General features: G+C 35.4%; 1 protein-coding gene across 1 annotated transcript in view; it reads right to left on the reverse strand.

Moving 5' to 3' along the window:
• Positions 1-724: 724 nt before the first annotated feature.
• CA8 (carbonic anhydrase 8) overlaps positions 725-19,770 on the reverse strand; it is a 146,582-nt gene continuing 127,536 nt past the window's right edge. The window contains exon 9 of the mRNA XM_001368314.4: positions 725-5,112. The gene's annotated coding sequence lies outside the window, so the exon portion shown is untranslated. The remainder of the gene's footprint in view (positions 5,113-19,770) is intronic.

A 19,770-nucleotide genomic window follows, 5' to 3' on the forward strand; every position in this document is an offset into this window, starting at 1 on the left:
AAAATTTTATGTGACTAAGAAAATCTCTTCTTTTTAATGTACTGACTTTGATCTGCATGTAAAAAAAAATCCCACCGGACCAGATTCTAATGTAATTCCACAAAAAAATTCCCATTGAGGCCAAATGAATTCCAGTCTAACTCTAAAGCAATTAAAGCTTATCAAAGGAATTATCCCAAAGAGTTATTCTGGGAATGAACCAGGCCCATTGGAACTAATGCAGGCAGATCAGGGCCTTCGTGGCATCTCAAGGAATTTTCTTCTTGAGTTTTGTTCAATAGCTAAAGCTCTACAGGGTTCCAGTGAGGGGCTCCTGTGTTGAAAGAGGAAGCTTGAAGAGATTTATTCCATCTTCAGCAATAGAAACACAATTGCCTCATTTAAAAATGAGCAATCACATATAAATTAGGAGAGTTAAAGCATATTTTTTAAAATCCTTATAATATAAACTTAGGCCTAGGTCAGAAGGAAAGCTCCAATTTAAAGAATAATTTGCCAATAAAGATTGGCACTCAAACAATGTTTGAAGGGTCACATCAAATAACCTCACTACCTTTCTCAGCCAGCATTGCCAAATCTGACTGCATGTACAAAGTAACACAGGAAACGTCTAAAAACAAAGGAAAAGAACATGGGAAAAGGAAATAACACTTTCTGTATTCGTATTTTTATGCGTTACCTAATATCACTTTCCCTGTCACACCTCATATTTTTCACAATACAGTACAGTTCAAGAGATGTATTTTATTTATATATTTATAGAGAATGAATAGCATTCACATTCCATCACAAGATCAATATTTGCTGTCCTAATCTTATAACTGCCCATAAAGAGGTATAAGATGAGGAGAGGGAAGAGAAGTACACATTTTCTAGTCTTCTACAGATTCACAGGGCAATTTATGGGAGCAAGAAATATTTACAATTTAAACAATGAATAACAAATACTAACTAATAATTCAATAGTGATTTTTTCATTCCCAGAATATAGTATAAGTCTTTTTCATCATGCATGATCTGATAAGCATATAGTCCAGAGAATATCATTTTTATGACTTGTTCAATAAAAAGGCAGTCAACCTCATTTTTGTACTGTTATAACAAAATGAATATCCCATGAAATAAAAGAAAAAGTTCTCAGAGATGATTTGGAGGCCATTGCTCACTGTTGTAATAAACCACTCCACATTAATCATTAGCTAAATTGTCACTACTTTCTTAGAAGAGAAGTAAAATTACTGATATTATTAAGAAAACTACTGATGAAATAAAAATTGTCTCATATATTTTCATTTTGAGAAATACTACCTTTTTTTTTCAATTCAGAGTCCAGATTTGAGCCCTAACTAAGCAAACAAAAATCACATCTGACATTTAATTTCATTAAAACTTATCTTACTAATATGGGAGAAAGCCAAGATTGGATAGATTTCGCTTTCAAATACAGTAATTAACTGTATTTTAACAAATTAACAAATTATCAATCAATCAAACAAATCAATTAACAAATCAGTTTGAAGTTCCTTTATACAGAATGTTAAACACATTTCTAAGGTAAAAATCATCATAAATCATGCATGGCAAAAATGTTTATATTAACACCTATAAGACAAAAACACTTCAGTGTATGCAAAGCATTTGTCATGTTAATTGGAAGATAAACAGGGCACACATAAGGAAAATTATAGTCTTCAATGTTAGATTCTCTTTTTAAATGTTAGTTCCTCTCTTTTCTCTCCCTGAGTTGACTCTTTCCACAACTTCAGGCATCTAATGTCATTCTGTTTATTCTACCCTCACATTGCATGAAAATCAAGAAGGATTAGATATTTACATTTTTTTGGCTGACATGCCTTAAGCAAAACTTAATACCAGAAAAATTACTTTGATCAAATATTTGCTTTTTTAAAGAACTTCTGCTCAAAGTTTTGGAAAATGTATGTTAAAAATTATTGTTATATGTAAATGGGAAAATAAAATAGAGAGCTAGAATGACAATGATCAGATAAGGGACTTTAGGAATTCATATATGTTGCAGTGGTGAATACGTGTTTAATGGGAGGAAGTTCAAGGCTATAACCATCTCTGTGTGTAGGTGATGTGGGTTGAAGGTATACATAGCTGTTTGCCTGGTAGCTCCCCTGGTGGATTGTGACTCCTTGAGAGCATGGATTGTCTTTTACCTTTTTGTTTCTCCATTTTTCAGTCTATCTGTAACATGTGGGCACTTAATAAATTTTTTAATTAATTTGTTACATTAAATTTCCAGGTATCTCTTTTCCTTTCTCTCTTCCCTTCACAAAAAAAGTTATCATTGTCATATATACATAAAACTGTCATTTCTATTTATCCATTTTTTCCCTGGAAGTGGTCTTATACTAGTTATTCTTAAAAAGAAAAAAAAAGATTCTTTGACATTACCAAGAAGGATGGGAGAAATGGTAGAGGAGAGAGGGAATACTTGAAATCATACTAGATTTATTTTGCTGGCATGAAAATAAGATTTTATGTTTAGTGTGGGGGAGGGAGTGTGAAAGGAAATGTTGGGAAGGGTTGCCAGGAGATATAATCCATCACCTTGTCTCCCCACTCCTGCTACCTTGTCTCATTTGAACGCAACAGGGTAGCAACTTTCATTTGATCTCCTGTATCCCTGGAGCATTGCACAATCCTTTGCATAGGAAGGATTATTAACAAGTATTTGTTGGGTGGTTCAATTAATTCAAGCCTGGGAGTTGCTGTGAGTGAAGAAAGCCATTTCCCTTTATCATTACATTCTTCCAGGAAATAAAAGCCTCTTAGCTTTGGCATTAGTTGGTTGGCAAGTTCCTTCCATCCAGACATTTTCCCTATATTCCCTTTCTTAGCCAAAACTCAGCCCCCTTATTTTCCAATACACATGATAAACCCACACAACTCTCCTAGCCTTGATCAAATCTTCAGCTCTAAGAGTTTCAGATCCATTTTATTATTTCTGGAATTTTTATCACCATTTTACCAATTTTCTCATTTGTATCATCATTCCCCTAGTAATACATTCTAAAAGGTATCCCCCCACTTCTTTAAACTAAATCTCTGATTTATTTGCATAGACAACACCAAGTGAGTTGTTTCTTCTACCAGTGAAGATTAGCACCTTCTCAATAAAGTTTTCCATTCAATAAACATTAATGAAGTCCCTACTATGTGTCAGGTATTGTGCTAAGTGCTACAGATTCAGAGAGAAGCAAAAACCAAACAAAAATTACCCTGCTTTGGAGAAGCTCACAGTCTAAGGGGTGTGGAGGACAGGGGAAAATAATAAGTAAACATAAGTAAAACATAAGTAAAAATAAGTGGCGGCAGCTGGGTAATCTCAGTGGCTTGAGAGTCAGGCCCAGAGATGGGAGGTCCTAGGTTCAAATCTGGCCTCAGACACTTCCCAGCTGTGTGACCCTGGGCAAGTCACTTGATCCCCATTGCCTAGCCCTTTCCACTCTTCTGCCTTGGAACCAATACACAGTATTGATTCCAAGACAGAAGGTAAGGGTTTAAAAAAATTAAGCAAACAACTATGTACAGAGTGTATGCTGATTAAACAGTGTAATCTCAGAAGATAGGCATTAAAATTTAAGACAAAAATGGCTGCCTGCAGAAGGTGTCTTTAGTGAAACTTGAAGGAAGCCAAGTCAGCTAGGAGGCATAATTTAACAGCAGAGTACATAATGGAGAATAATGTGAAGGAGGCTAGAAAGACAGTAATGGGCCAGATTAAAAAGTATTAGTGATTAGTGCAAGGTCACAAAGTGAACCTATATGAGTTGTCCATGTGTACCAAGTTTTCCTATTAGGTTAACTATTTGATTGACACCATGCAGCGCATCAAAATGCATTTTTATGTATCAATTAGAAATGCTACCTTTTGTTTTTATATTTAGATCAAAGATGTATGGTGGGGGGTATTTATTCCATTCTTTAACAGAGGCATCACTCTATGAAAAAGAGCTTAAAAATACTCAATATTTTATGCCATAAATCCACACCAAAACAGGATGATGTTTCTGTTACTTTGTATTGTTTTACTAATTTTGACTGTTATTTACTAAAATCACAAATTTGTTGACTATTTAAAACTAGTGTCCAGTCATGTGAAGGGTTTAATATGGCCTGTGTAAACTGGAAACACAATTATGCTTATTATAAAAGTAAAACTCATCAAAAGACATTTTAGTGTCCTAGAAACAGAGCCATAGTCATTGAATAAGTGCCTTGGTTAGGAATATATATTTCTAAACAGTATGCCTAATATCACCTATAAAAAATTCCTAGTGTTCTAGTACCTTTTTAAAAAATCATCTTCTTTCATTCTCTGTCAAATCTGTCTTTTCCCTTCTACTTATATGCTCATCTCTAGAAAATTATATAGCTTCTAGTATCTTAAGTAGATTGGATTTTCCTAAATCATGAGAAATATACATGTGTATATTCTATTGTGTTGATAATTGCCCCAACATTTTCCATACTCCATATGTACAAAGCTAAAATTCCCATGTGTTTATACTCCACGTGAAATATATTTAGATAAGCATTTTGGTAGAGAGGTATAGAAATGGAGAGAGAAAATTGGACATCATTTTTTCTACACTATGCTTTTATACCACATTTTGTTGTTATATGCTCTTCTTGATTGAAACATTTATTTTATTATCACAAATTACACTGTTCACTGAGTGAGTAAAATATTCAGTTACAGTCAGGAAATGAAGGGTTACTAATGTTGGGGGTTGATTTTTCCCAACTGTCTACAAAACTGATACATGTTCACATTTACAACAAACCAGAAAAACTAGTATCATTCATGTGGCACACAACAATAAAACACTATGGTGCAAAAATAGGAATACTTAGAGAACATTAATAGTAGTGACTTGAGAGTATAGCATGGTTCTTTTCAACATATAGCCATTTCTAGAATTTCACTGGACTGTGTACACAGGGCAACTGTCACAGCTGTCTATCAAGGCAGAATTAGATGAAGGCAGACAATGCAGGCTTTGTAAATAAACTGAAGCAGTGCCTCCAGAGTCTCCATTTCTCATCCAGGGGCACTGTGGGACCATTGTCTCCCCATCCCTGTGAAAAGAATAGGACAATTATGTTACAGAAATTCCTCCACAGCAGGTTTGAAAGTCTGTTTATGTCCAAATAGGAAGACAGCAAAAATGAAAAGAAGTTTCATGATAGCAAAAGATAAAAATTTCACAAAAATACTTCCAGTTCAGACATTATATCTATACAGTTTCTTCACACAGTCCAACAGAAATGAATTTATGTGTGACGTGATACACTGAAATTTTTATGGCTGTCCCCCATGGCTCAGGACCTCAACTCTAGGCTCACAAGGACCTGATTTAATTCTAAAGACTTCAATAATACCTGATTAAGAATCTTTATCAATCTTTATCAAGGGCGCAGTCCCTGAATACATTTGAATTTAGCTTATTAGTTCTCCGTTTGGGGTAAGGGGATTCTTCTGTTTTCCTGATAACATTAGGCTAAAAAAAGTATTTAAACATGGAGCAAATATATTAAAGGGCATGTAAAGAGCAGAAAAGAAATTCATCCAAGCCTGTAAAGTATAATCATGCTTTCTAACTACCACTTTTTCTTCCCCCATTCTGCCTACAGGTTGTCATGTTTCTCACAAAATTTGCAATATTGGCAGATGAAGCCCCAGTAGCACAAGCAAGGACAAAGACCTTGAGTAAGGGCAAAGTATGTACCTCACCACTCACCTGCTTCCTTCTGGAATCTGATCTCTCTTTTGCTTCCACATCTGCTACCCTTAGACCAGCTCCTCGCTAATATCACTATCTCTCAGTATAATTCCACAGTAATTGCATAAGTCCTAATTCAGTCCAGGATCTCCTAGATTTTGCTTGCCAAACTCTGCCTCTTTTGCTACTGTTCCCATCTCTACTCACCATAGAAGCAGAAAGGTCTTTCCCATCCCTCTCAGAATTATAGGAAATGGCTACTTAAATCCTTATAGCCTTGACCCTATCTCTAGAATTATGGGAAATGCCCACTAAAAAACTTTTCACATATTCACCTACACTGAATTTCAAATATCTAACACTAATATTTTTTTAATTATGTCTTTGAAACTCCAAATCAGGAGGAACTTTGAAAACATCGATTCCAATCCAGACCTGAATAGAAATTTCCAGGCAATATCACTAACAAATGGTCATTCAGACACTACTTGAAGACTTTCAATAATGGGTAAACTTACTGCTTCCCAAGCCAGCCCATTGACTTCCCGATAATTTGCATGATTATCAAGAATTTCTTTACATAGAACTAAAAAATCTATCTCTGTTTCATCAGCCTATTTTTCCTAATTTGGGGTCCAAGAAAAAAAAAAACTCTTTCTTCTTCTACATGATATCACTTCAAATACTCAAGGATATAGATTTTCTCCAATACATATTTTTTATCCCTAGATAAAACAGGGAAATGAAAAGGGAAAATAATTAAATGAAAGGATTACTAATCAGAAGAAAAAGTCCAGTAGAAATTAGTTAGCATGTGTAATGGGGGTTTGATGCATCCCTGTTTTTTTTAAACATTCATTTTTGTCTGATTCTGTGATCCCATGGACCATAGCATGCCAGGTCCCTCTATCTTCACAAATTCTCAAAGTGTGTTCAAGTTCATGTTTATTGTTTACAGGACGTTATCTATCCATCTCCTCTTTTGCTGTTTCCTTTTCCTTTTGCCTTCAATATTTTCTTATAACAAGGTCCATTCCAATGAATCCTGTCTTCTCGTTATGTTGCCAAAATATTTCAGTTTCAGCTTCAGTATTTGAGCTTCCAGCGAATAGTATAAATTAATTTCTTTAAGTATTGACTAATTTGATCTCTTTGCTTGTCTAAGGGACTCACAAAAGACTTCTCCAGTTGTACAATTTGAAAGTGTAGATTCTGTGGTGCTATTTTCCTAATAATCTAGCTATCAGGGCTATACTTTGCTTCTGGGAAAACCAGAGTTTTGACTATGCAGACTTTTGTCAGCAAGGTAATATCTATTTTTAAGTATGCTGTCCAGATTTGCCATAGCTTTCTTTCTCAAGAGCAAATGTCTTTTAATTTGATGGTTGCAGTTGCTGTCTGTGGTGATCTTTGAGCCCAAGAATATAAAGTCTGATACTGCTTTCATTTCTTCTCCCTCTGTTTGCCAGGGAGTGATGGGCTCAGTTGCAAAAGTCTTAGGTTTTGTTTTTTTAAGTTAAGCTTCAAGCCAGCTTAAACTCTTATCTTTCACCTTCATCAAGAGGTTTCTTAATTCTTCTTCACTCTCCACCACCAGAGCAGTATCATTTCGATACCTGATATTATTGATATTTCTCCCTGCAACCTTAAGTCAGAATTTTGATTCATTCATCCTGAGATTTAACATGATATACTCTGTATACAATAAATAAATAAGGTGACCATATACAGCCTTACCATATTCCTTTTCCAATCTTTTTTTTAAACCCTTACGTTCCATCTTAGGATCAAAACTGTGCATTGGTTCCAAGGCAGAAGAGTGGTAAGGACTAGGCAATAGGGGTTAAGTGACTAGCCAAGGGTCACACAACTGAAAGTATCTGAGGCCAGATTTGAACCTAGGACCTCCTATCTCTAGGCCTGACACTCAATTGACTGAGCTACCCAGCTGCCCCCTTCCTTTTCCAATCTCAAACCAATCAGTTGTTCCATCTTTGGTTCTAATTGTTGCTTCTTGACACATATACAGGTTTCTAAGGAGAATAGTAAAATGGTACTCCCATCTCTTTGAGGACTTAGCATATTTTGTTGTGATCCACCCAGTCAAAGACTTTAGTGTAGTCAATGAAGCAGATTTTTTTTTTCCTGGAATTTACTTGCTTTCTTCATAATCCAGAAAATGTTTGCAGTCTGGTCTTTAGCTTTTCTATTGCTACTTATGTTTCTTTGACTATTGGTTTGAGAATGGCAATATCATGTCTTTTACCTCTGGCTTTAAAGATGTTGCATTTCTCCTACCATCTTCCAAGGTTATAGTGTTTCTGGCTGCTAAATCACAACACTGACCACTCCAAAGTTTGTAATACATGAAGAACCTCTGTTCCTTTATTTTGCTACATGTCCCTTATTTTGTACTTGAATAAATATGTGTATAGGCATATGTGTTAGTTTGAGTCTCTGTCTTTGTGCTTAAACTTGTCTAAGATTTCACATGCTATTTCACTTAATACCTAGAAGATCTCTAATTCTATCCCTCCATTGCCAATCACAAACCTCACCCTCTGTGATTTAATAAATGGCCTTCAAGAGTTACTATATCTGAAAAACTCAGCATATAGCATCCAACCTGGCAAAGACAGGAGTCATTATGAATTAAGTTGATCCAAGGACCCTTACAGCTCTTTATAGGGCTAGTGTCTAGATTTACATTTATCCTAATTTGAGTATATCCGTGGCCCCAAGGCTCAAAATGAAGTTGGCTAGCCAACATAGGGACTGAATTCATGCCTTGAGTTAATCAATTACTGTTATTTTGGGGAAAATTTGTGTGAAAAATAATAATATACTATAGTATTGTAAGATATAACAATAGTAAAAATAATTTATTGAAATCTACTATTTCATTACCAAGTCAACAAATCACAAAGCCTTCCGATTTCACATCTACCAATTAAAATTTTTCCAAAATGCAATGATAAAACATTTCCAAGTATATCTTTCCAGATTAGACAATAAATGTTTTAAAATGTTTTAAAGAACAATTAATTAAAAGAAAACAATACATTAGATTAGGGACTATCCAAGTTGGGAAGGAAGAGTAAAAGGTGCAATTCCTTGAATTCAGGGAAAGAGGTGTCCCACTCCTCTTAAATTTCTGTAGATAAACAAAGGAATGGAAACAATAAGTGACTGATCAATATAGGACCAGTTTTCTGATAAAACATATTGGGTGGCTTAAGATGTACAATTATGAGAAAACACCTGGCATTTATCTTGGGATCTGACTGTATTTCTGGTCAATATAACCTAGATCCTTGGTAAGAGTCTATTCACCAAATATAGCTGGTCCAGGTTCTCAGCCATGCAAAGTTAGATTCAAACAATTTAATAAAGTTTTCCCCCAATTTCCACAACAATAAAGTTTTCTCACACAATAGAATTTAGACTAAACCCATAACTGAATAGAAAGGAAACTGAGCTAGCTCCAGAACTGAGCCATAAGATGGAGTTCACTAAAGTCTTACAATTAACCATTTACTGTCCTAATTCCCTCAATTCCTTCAAAACTGGGAATCAAACAAAAAGACTCCAGAGTAACAAAGTAAACATCAACTCATCAGTTAATCAACAATATTTATTAAATGTCTACTCTTTCAGAGCACTAGGATTTCTTTGGGATATGACAGAAAAGAAACAGTTCTTGTCCTCAGAGAGCTTACATTTAATTTTTCTAAGCAACCTTTATTCAGATACACTAAGAAGATATATTCAAAGCAAACACAAAGTAGTTTCAGGGAGGAGTCACTATCAACTGGAGGTGGGGAGGCGGGAACAGGATTAATGTATAAATTTCTGAGAAACCTAGGAATTGCAGAATCAAGATGGAAAGGGAGTACTTACCAGACAAAGGAAATAGTAAAAGTCATTGCAAAAATAAGGATACAAAAGATGGAATGGTATGTGTGAGTCATAATGGGAAGGACAGTTTTTCTGGACAATATAGTGTGTACAAAGGGGAATAAAGAACAAATAATAAGCCTGAAAAGGTAGTTTGGACCCAGATGTGAAAGGTTTTAATTACTAAAGAGAGGAGTATGAATTTAATCCTAGAGATAATAATTGACCACTGAAGTTCATTCAGAGGTACTTGTGGCTCAGGAGTGAAAAGTACTGTTCTTGGAGTCAGGAAGATCTGAGTTCAAATTCAGACTCAGATACTTCCTATTGTATGACACTGGGCAAGTCGCTTAACCTCTAATTGCCTGGCAAAATGATGCACTTGGGGAGGAAATGCCAAATCACTCCAGTATTCTTGCAAGCAAATTCCATGGATAGTTATGGTCCATGGAGTCATGAAAAGCTGGATGTAAAGGAATGATTCAACAATGACAAAGAAGGTCATTCTGTAGAAACAGCATCTGTGCTTTAGGGAAATTACTCAATTGATATAGAGGATGATTAAGAAAGGGGAGATATTTGAGTTTAAAAGACTACTTAGTATACTATTATAATTGATCCAGGAAAGAAGTGATGAAAGCTTGAAATACAGTGGTGGCCATATGGACTGAGAGAAGGTCAAAATGTTTTGGAGATAGAAGGGACAAATCTAGCAAGTGAATAGATATTCAGGGTGAGGGAGAAGTAAGAAATTAAAGGTGAACCCAAGGGAACCTGAGTGACTAGAAAGGCAGTGGTTCCCTAAATAAAAATAAGTATTCTTTGTTTCCCTTCACTTCCTTTAATGATTCCTTAGTTTGTGACATCATATGAAAAGTTATACTATAAATGGAAGACCTTAGTATCTTCTTCCTGCTGATGTCACAAGTCCCTGAAAAATAAGCCTCAGTGCCTGGTCTTTTTATTTGTTCTATTGTGTTCTAGGTGAAAGGGATAAGAGCTTCCTCATGACCTGATTTCAAAAAGTTATCATGAGTGAGTTCCAATATCTTGCCATTCTAGAACCTACATTAAAATCAACCCATCATCAATTCCCCAAGGAGAAAAGAGTAACTTTCTGGACTAAGGTCAGCAGTGATTAAGATCTGAATTCATTCAGCTGTGATCCTGACTTTGGACATCAATTTGGTAGTACCAATGGGAAATGAATTAGCCTGTGAACTTATTCCACTAGAGATTGAGATGGTAGAGGCAGGAAAGTATGGTTGGGAGGCATAAGGAAAATATTTGTATGTTTGTTCTTACTCTATCTATGAAGTAAATATTCCTTTCTAGAAGTCCCAAGTGAAAATAGAAATAAATTTAAAAAGAGAAGTTTGGAAAAGGGTTGTATTTGAGGGAACAGATAAGTCATGAATCAGTCCTGTTATGATATGTTGAGTTTGAGATGTTTATGAGATATTCAGTTGGAAATATCTCATGGGTAAATTAGTGATTTGAAAAAACAAAACAAAACTAATGGCAAACTAGTGTATCTTTTTTTGAAAAAAATATTTAAGACTTTGGTTGACTAAAGAGGACTCAAAAAAAACTTTTATAAAATTGTTTTGGGGACCCCATGCTTTTATATGCTTATTTTATATGTAATTGCCTTTGCTGTGAAAGTATTTGCTTGAAAATGGCTCCCTTAAAAAGTTGTAATTATAAAAAGGCAGAATTAACAAAACAGCATATGATTGCATATAATTAATGACAAAGTGAGGAAAAGTGATAAGTTAAAGACAACACTGAGGGTGCCACACTGACTAGCTGAAAAAAATGGTGGCATTCTCACTGGAATTAAGAAAATTCAAAAAAAGGGGTGGGGGGTTTGAGTGAAAGAATGGAACAATGATTCCTTGCCCCAAGGAAGAGACTAAAATTGAATATATAGGTGTGTGAATAATCAGTATATTTATGATTACTGTCCAAAGTCCAAATTATCCTGCATTTAGAGGATAGCGTGCTTTCTCCTCTGTGCAACAGACATTTCTGCTTCTTCATCTCCATACCTTGTCTCATGTTCCTCTTGTGTAAATATAGCTCAATGACAACCCAAATACCATTCTAATATTTAGTTACTAAGATGTTGTCCTAGGGTTTATACCAAACCATTCTATACCCTTACCATTCTCTTAAATAACTAGCATTCTATCCCATTCCCAAATGAAACTCTACCCAAAGGCAGAGTTTCAGTTATACATGGTTCTGCTTAGTAACCAAAATGGACCAATAATTTATTAAGCACCTACTATGCTCCATTTGGCATTAAAATACATGCACTTGAGTCAAGGAAGAGCTCTTTACTCATAGCCTATGTATTTTGTTTAAAAAAATCAAAACATAGCACATCTAACACAGTAAGATAAAAGACCAAAGAGAGTTATTTATAGACATTGGTACAATGACAGCAAAAAAAGAAGTGACAGATCTCAGGCTGATAGGGAAGAAAAAGAAAATCTATCAAAAAAATCCAGGGTATTAAAAAGGATATCATTTGTCAAAGGCATCATAGACCCTCTGCATCTCAAAAGCCCATTAGCATCTCACTGTATTATTGAAAATTGTATTAATTGAATGTTTCTTATGATAAGGTGAATCATCAAGTATGGAAATTATAACTATTAAGTTTGGTTTTAAAAGGTAAGTGACTGTAATATTTTTAAAAGGTTCTATCAATAACAGTTGAAGAAAAAAATCCTGAATGATTAAAGGGGCAAAACCTCAGTAATCCATATAATTCACTTATAAATATCTTAATTTCCTTGTCATTAGAGGTGAGATCACCCTTTTCATCTTTTTTATCCCTATTCAATTTTCTCCAGATATCTATTGGTTCTAATTTTTCCAATCTTTCATTCATTTCCCTTACTTCTTTCTTATTTATTTTTTGGTTTGATTTATCTAGTTGTGATAAGGGAAAGTTGAGGTCCCCCACTAATTTTACTATCTCTTTCCTCCTTTAAAAATATGGATGCTATACCATTTGGTGCATATATGTTAAGTAGTGACATTTCTTCATTATTTATGCTGCCTTTTATTAAGATGTAATTTCCTTACTTATCTCTTTTAAATAAATCTATTTTTACTTTAGCTTTATCTGAGATCATGATTGCTACTCCTGCCTTCTTTGTCTCATTTGTAGCCCAATAGATTCTGCTCCCTGCCTCTTACCTTTACCCTATATGTATCTACCTGCTTCAAGTGTGTGTCTTATAGAAAACATATGCTAGAACTCTGGCTTTTAATCCATTCTGCTATCCATGTCCATTTTATGGGTGAGTTCATCCCATTCACATTCACAATTATGATTACTGTTTGTATATTACCCTCCATTTTGACTTCCTCCTTTAATCCTAATCGTTCTCCTTTCCCTCTTATCCTCTCCATCAGTGTTTCACTTTTAGTCAGTCTCCCCCCTTTCCCTTACTTTTATTAATCCCCTTCCCACTACCTCCCTTCTTATTCCCCTTTTACTATAGGGCCTTTTTAATGCCCCCAACCTCTCCCTCCTTTGTATTACTCCCCTCCCACCACTCCATTTCTTATTACCCTTCAACTTCTCTATAGGGCAAGAGATCATTCTGTACCCCAATGGATCTGACTGTTCTTCTCTCTCTGAACCAATTCCAGTGACAGTAAGGTTTAATAATTACTTGTCACCAACTTCTTCCTCCCTTCCATTGTATTGGCTTTCTCCCCCTCTCCCCCCCACCCTGAACTTCTTTATATAATACATTTTACCCCCTTTTTTCTTCTTTCCCCATTTCTTTTAGTTTTATCCTCTTTTGTCCCTTGTTTTTTTGTGGTTTTTGACATATCATCCTAAACAACTCACCACTGCACCCTCTATGAATACTTCTTCTAGCTACTCTTATAGTAATAACATTTTTTAAAAGTTACAGATATCATCATTCCATATAGGAATACATGCCATTTGACCTTATTGAAGCCCTTAAATTTTTTCTCTTTCTTATTTACCTTTTTATTTTTCTCTTGAATTCTGTATTTGGACATCAAAATTTCTATTTAGGTGTGGTCTTTTTTCAGGAATTCTTGGAAATATTCTATTTTATTAAATGACCATACTTTCCCCTAAAAGAATAGTCAGTTTTTCTGGGATCCTTGATTGTAGACCCAGGTCCCTTGCCTTCCAGAATATTATATTCCATGACTTCTGTCCTTAAGTGTGAATGCTGCCAGATCAATCCTATATAATCCTAATTGGTGCTCCATGATAACTGAATTATTTCTTTCTAGCAGTTTAAAATTACTGTTCCTTGGCCTGGGAGTTCTTGAGTTTGGCCATTACATTCCTGGGAGTTGTCAATTGGGGATTTAATTCTGGAGCTGATTTGTGGATTCTTTCAGTCTCATTTTGCCCTCACATTCAAGGATTTCAGGGCAGTTTTCTTGGATAACTTCCCATAGTATGATGTCTATTATCTCTCCTGAAGCTATTCTCATATCATCTTCAATTTTTTCATTCTTGTGATGTTTGATTTTGTTGTAGTACCTTGTGACGTCATTAGATTCTATCTGCCCAATTCTAATTTTTAAAGATTGAAATTCTTCCACAACCTTTTGATTCTCCTTTTCCTTTTAGTCCTTCTTTTCAAGTCATTCTTCTCTTCTCATTTTTTGCATCATTTTCCAGCAGATCAATTCTGGATTTCAATGCCTATGCCTCTGTTTCCAGATGGCCTATTTTGCTTTTCAGGCTACTATTTTCCTTCTGTCATTTTTCTTTGATCAGTCTTATTTGATTTTTAGATTCCTCTTTGAGTTCCTCCATAAAAATTCTCTGGGGTTTTCTAAGGCTTTGCTTGATGTTTCCTCAATCTCATCCTCATTATCTGGTTCTGTTCTTTGGTCCTTACCCCCAAAGAAACTTTCCATTATATACTTTTCTCTCTCTCTTGTTTACTATTTTTTTAACTTTTTTGTTCTTCTACCCTAGGGACTATATAGACTTGCCTCTCTGTTGATTTACTAAACCAGAGTGTTAGAACTGTTCTGCTCTGAGGCCGAATCTTCTCTTTTCTCAATCCTTTGTTGGTAAATTGGATTCAATTGGTTGAGCTAACCTGCTAAGCTGGTCTACCCTGAGGAAAATTTTTCACTGTAGCCAGGAGACTGAGGGTGTTCAGCCAGGTAGCTGCCCCACTGTTCAGACCTTGTTATAGCCCTGGACCACATGTGGTGGTCAGAGATGAATCCTCATAGCTATAGTCTCCGCCTAGGTCTTACACAGACAGACAGATCTCAGCAGGATGGGTGGGGGAGAGTGTCCTGTCTGGTGGTCCCCAAAATTCTTCCCTGCCTGTCATTATCAGAGCTCTGGGCCATGTGTGGTGGGTCAGAGGCAAACCCTCCCAAGCTGTCGTCTCTGTGCCTGGGCTCACACAGTCAACCAAGTCTTGTTGCAAGTATCATCGGGCTGGGTTGAGGAATGTGCTTCTCCCTTTTCCTGTGAAAATAGGTGGATTGTGCCTACTTTTCAAGTTGTTTTCAATAGGAGAATCTTGTGACTTCTTATTGGATTTGGATTTCTGTTTGCTCTGAAGTGTGGTATGAATATTGGTTTGGAAGGATTATGAGAGAGATTATGGTTTCAGGTGCTCCTAAGCTACCATTTTGGCTTTGCACCCCCCCCCAATTCACTTATGTAGAAAACCTCATGCCAGATAAATAATGTTATGTTTTAAGATTATTTATAAAGATATAATATTATATATGTATAATTTTGTATATTATATATACATATATAAAACATAGAACTATTATATGCCCTCTTAGACATCAAAACTTTTCTAACACCTTTCAAGTATTTATTATGTATCATTTTGTAATAAGTTATTTAAATATGCCATATTCCCCCTTTGGATTATTTGCTCATTGAAGGAAAGGAACCTATCTTAGCTAAATTTTGAATTTTTCCCAATATCTAGAAGAGTACTATTCATAAACTATGTAATTGATTGATGTTCAATTATTCAGAACATTTCTAAATAATCACGTAACAAAATGCAAATACTATCACACTGATTAGAGTTTTAAAGTTTACAAAAAACATTCATCACAATAACACAGTAAGTTAGGCACACAGTGCAATAATTATTATTGGCATTTGAAAGACAAAGAAAGTGAAGTTCAGAGATGTTTAATGATTTCTCCACAGTTGCAATTAGTCAAAATTGGAGTCAGGATTCCAAATGAAATCTCCAAACATTAAGTCCAGCATACTTCCCAAAAAGTGAAGGTCAATTTTGCCAACTTTGAATTTAAAAAATTTAAACTAGTTCTCATAATGAAAGATCATAAATTTCAAACATTTACTTTAGTGACTCCAGATAAAGCACAAATAGACCTTTGAAAGAATAAAGGTTTCTTTGTGAGATTTCATCTTTCATTTGGGAACAATTGGATAATCTTTCCACTTATTTTTTTGCAGTTTTCAACACAGAAATATTTAAATGAAGTTCAATGGACAAGATGAAAAACCTAAGATAATTATTATAGATTGAAGTCTCAGTCTAACACAAGATACACACTTTCATGTGCATCTGTGATAAATTTTTATCTGTGTAAGCTATATAAAATACAAATGTCTAGTAGTTCAGGTGTTGTTTAGAATTCATTCCTAATAGGATGGTACTTCAAGGCGAAAAAAAGAAGATATTTTCTAACTATGTATTTGACAGATATAATTTATAAATCAACTCATTCTCAAAGGCATGCTAGATATTTAATGTTCACCATTAAATTGTAAAGGAAGAAAAAGGCACAGTGCTTCGAATTGCTATATGGAATAAAGGCTTCCTTTTAAGACAATGATTTCTTAAATAAAATTATGATAAATAGTAGAACCAAAAAAAACCTCAAACAGCAACAAAAACAAAGGACAGGTATCCAGGCAACCTTTTTCATATGAAGGTCATTTTTTTAGAAAGCTTGATAAAGTTATTATTTTATGTTTATCAAATATCCATTGCATAAGATATATGGTTGAGGGGGCAGCTGGGTGGCTCAGTGGATTGAGAGTCAGATCTAGAGATGGGAAGTCCTAGGTTCAAATCTGGCCTCAGACACTTCCCAGCTGTGTGACCCTGGGCAAGTCACTTGACCCCCATTGCCTATCCCTTACCACTCTTCTGCCTTGGAACCAATACACAGTATTTATTGATGTCAAGGTGGAAGGTACGGGTTTAAAAAAAAGATATATGGTTGAGGTCTCATTAAATATGTGTTGAATAACAAAATTAATTTAGATTAATACTAGTAAAGAATTCACATTAGGGCATCTATATCAATAGGCATCTATATCAATACTATTGTCATCCAGGAAGAAACCCTTTCTTTAGTACTAAAAAGAGATATCAGCTTTGATCCCAGAGTACTTTGTTGATGATATTAGTCACCCTTCTCTGATCTTATATGATTTGTGTTCATTGTAGATGCTAGGTAACTGGATAACTGGATTTCACTCTAACCAAACATGTAGCAGAACTTGGAAAATGGTTTCTCAGCATTATTAGCACAATATCTTATCCATTCTTGATAAATATGTATTTGTTTAATTGAATTTTCAATAATGGCATTATATACTTTTTATTCTATTTATATCCCCTTTATTTAAGCATCTAAATGATGTAATATAGTGCTAGATGTATAATCATGTTGGGCAAGTGACAACCTCTGACTTCCTTAGTTTCCTTGACTATTAAGTGATAGTAATAATAGCAATAATAAAAACCCCTTGGGGTTTTTGTGAGGACAAAATAAGATAAAATATGTTAGGCACTTTGCAATCTTCAAGTACTATTTTTTTAATCCTTACCTTCCATCTTAGAATTAATATTGTGTATTGCTACTAAGGCAGACGAGAGGTAAGGGCAAGGAAGTAGGGGTTTAGTGACTTGCCCAGGGTCACACAAAGAAGTGTCTGAGTCTAGATTTGAACCCAGGACCTCCTGTCTCTGGCCTGGGTTTGGCTTTCAATCCACTGAGCCACCCAGCTGCCCCCTCAAGCTATATTGATGCTATCTATTATTGATGCTATCTATTATTGATGTTATGGCAAGCATACAACAGTTGTTGAATAAATTAATCAAATTTATAGAATCTCATGTCAGACTCTCCCAGATACAAAAATTCTTGTAAGCCCACCAAATCAGTATTTTGTTCAGAAATAGATTCATCTGACCTTTCCTTAAAAAAAAAAAAATATATATATATATATATATAGAGAGAGAGAGAGAGAGAGAGAAAGACAGAGAGAGAGAGAAAGACAGAGAGAGAGAGAAAGACAGAGAGAGAGAGAGCGACAGAGAGAGAGAGAGCGACAGAGACAGAGAGACAGAGAGAAAGACAGAGAGAGAGAGAAAGACAGAGAGAGAGAGAGAAAGACAGAGAGAGAGAGAAAGACAAAAAGAGAGAGAGAGAGAGAGAGAGAGAGAGAGAGAGAGAGAGAGAGAGAGAGAGAGAGAGAGAGAGAGAGAGAGAGAGAGATCAGAAAAACTGAACCAGGAATGGCATTATAATGCTATAAGTTGGAATTCTCTCTTCTCTGCCATTGGCTTGATCCTCTACCAATTGTTTTTACCCATTTTAGGAACCTAGGGGCAAGCATGCCAATTCTATTTAACTGCTTAATTTCAGATTAGTTTTTACAAAGAGATATTGAATTCAAGGATATAGAAAGAACACATATAGAAACATTTTCCCCAATATCTCAGAATCATAATGAGCAGATCAGGCTTATAGTTTAACTGTTTTTACACAACATTAGTTCTACCAAATTAGAGTCCAAAGTCTCACTGGGCTACTCTGCCAGGGCTTCTCCGCTAGGCTGGCTGCATCGTCTCACCTGAATTCCTGGACATCTATATTCTTGTTTCAAGTTCCAGGGTCAGAGATTGCACTCCCTGTACCTAGAACTAAGAAGGATAATGAAAAAAGCCCAAACCCCAGATCTATTTCTTAGGGCCACACGATCTAAGGGAGGATAATAGCGGTCCTCAGGTCCTACCCCCTTACACTCTGTGACACCTACTCTGGGTGGAGGAGCCCTTTACTCTCAAGTGCAGATTCAGGAAAAGCCCATGCTGTGTTCGGTCAGGTCATTATAAAGCCAAAATTCTACCGGATAAAGACTGATCACAAGTATATGACAAGCTAAAACACAGCATGTCCTACTATATACCATTTCTCATATTCCCAAGAAGTTGGTCACCCAGTATATATAGATGTCTATAACATGGATATGTTATGTCTATAACATGGATATGTCTATAACATGGATATGTCCATAACATGGACATAAATATAATATGGACAGAAATTATAAAAGCAGTGTGACCTACCAATCAAAAAAGCATTTATTAAACACAACTGGGATGCATGGAGGGAAGTTGTATGTAAAAAGGCTGGTGAGGAAGGAAAGGGCTAGATTGCAAAGAGTTTTAAATATTAAACAGAAGTGTTTATATTTTATTCCAGCACTCAGGGAGCCACTATAGTGGAATTAATTGAATGAGGTGGTGGGGGATGACATTTTCAGACTTGCACCTTAAGAAAACTATTTTTCTAGCTCGGTAAAGGACAGATTGGAGGTGGGGAGAGACTTGAGACAAAAAAGACTAAATAGGAAACTATTGCAGTAGACCTAATGAAGAGTGACAATGGCCTCAACTAGGGTAGTGGCGGTGGGGGGGGGGGAAGTTTGAGAGAGATGTGGGGGGAGAAACAAGGTTTGGCAACCAATTGGTTATGTGGGAGAGAGTTGTGAGGGAGGATTCAAAGATGACACCAAGATTACAAACATTAGTTATTGGAAAAGATAGTAGAAGGAAAATCAGGAATAAGAGTAGGTTTGGGGAAGTAAAGATAAATGAGTCATGTTTTTGGATGAGTTAAATTTGAGATTCTAATACTGAAGTCAGAAGGACATGGGTTCAGGTCTTACATCAGATACACACTGACTTTGTGACCTTAAGCAAATTACTTAATCTCTATGTGCCCATAGTCCAGTCTTTCAGATTACAAATTGTAGAACAGTCACTGATTTGTACTTTTC

This window comes from Monodelphis domestica, chromosome 3 (genome assembly GCF_027887165.1).
Source record: "Monodelphis domestica isolate mMonDom1 chromosome 3, mMonDom1.pri, whole genome shotgun sequence".
Classification (NCBI taxonomy): domain Eukaryota; kingdom Metazoa; phylum Chordata; class Mammalia; order Didelphimorphia; family Didelphidae; genus Monodelphis; species Monodelphis domestica.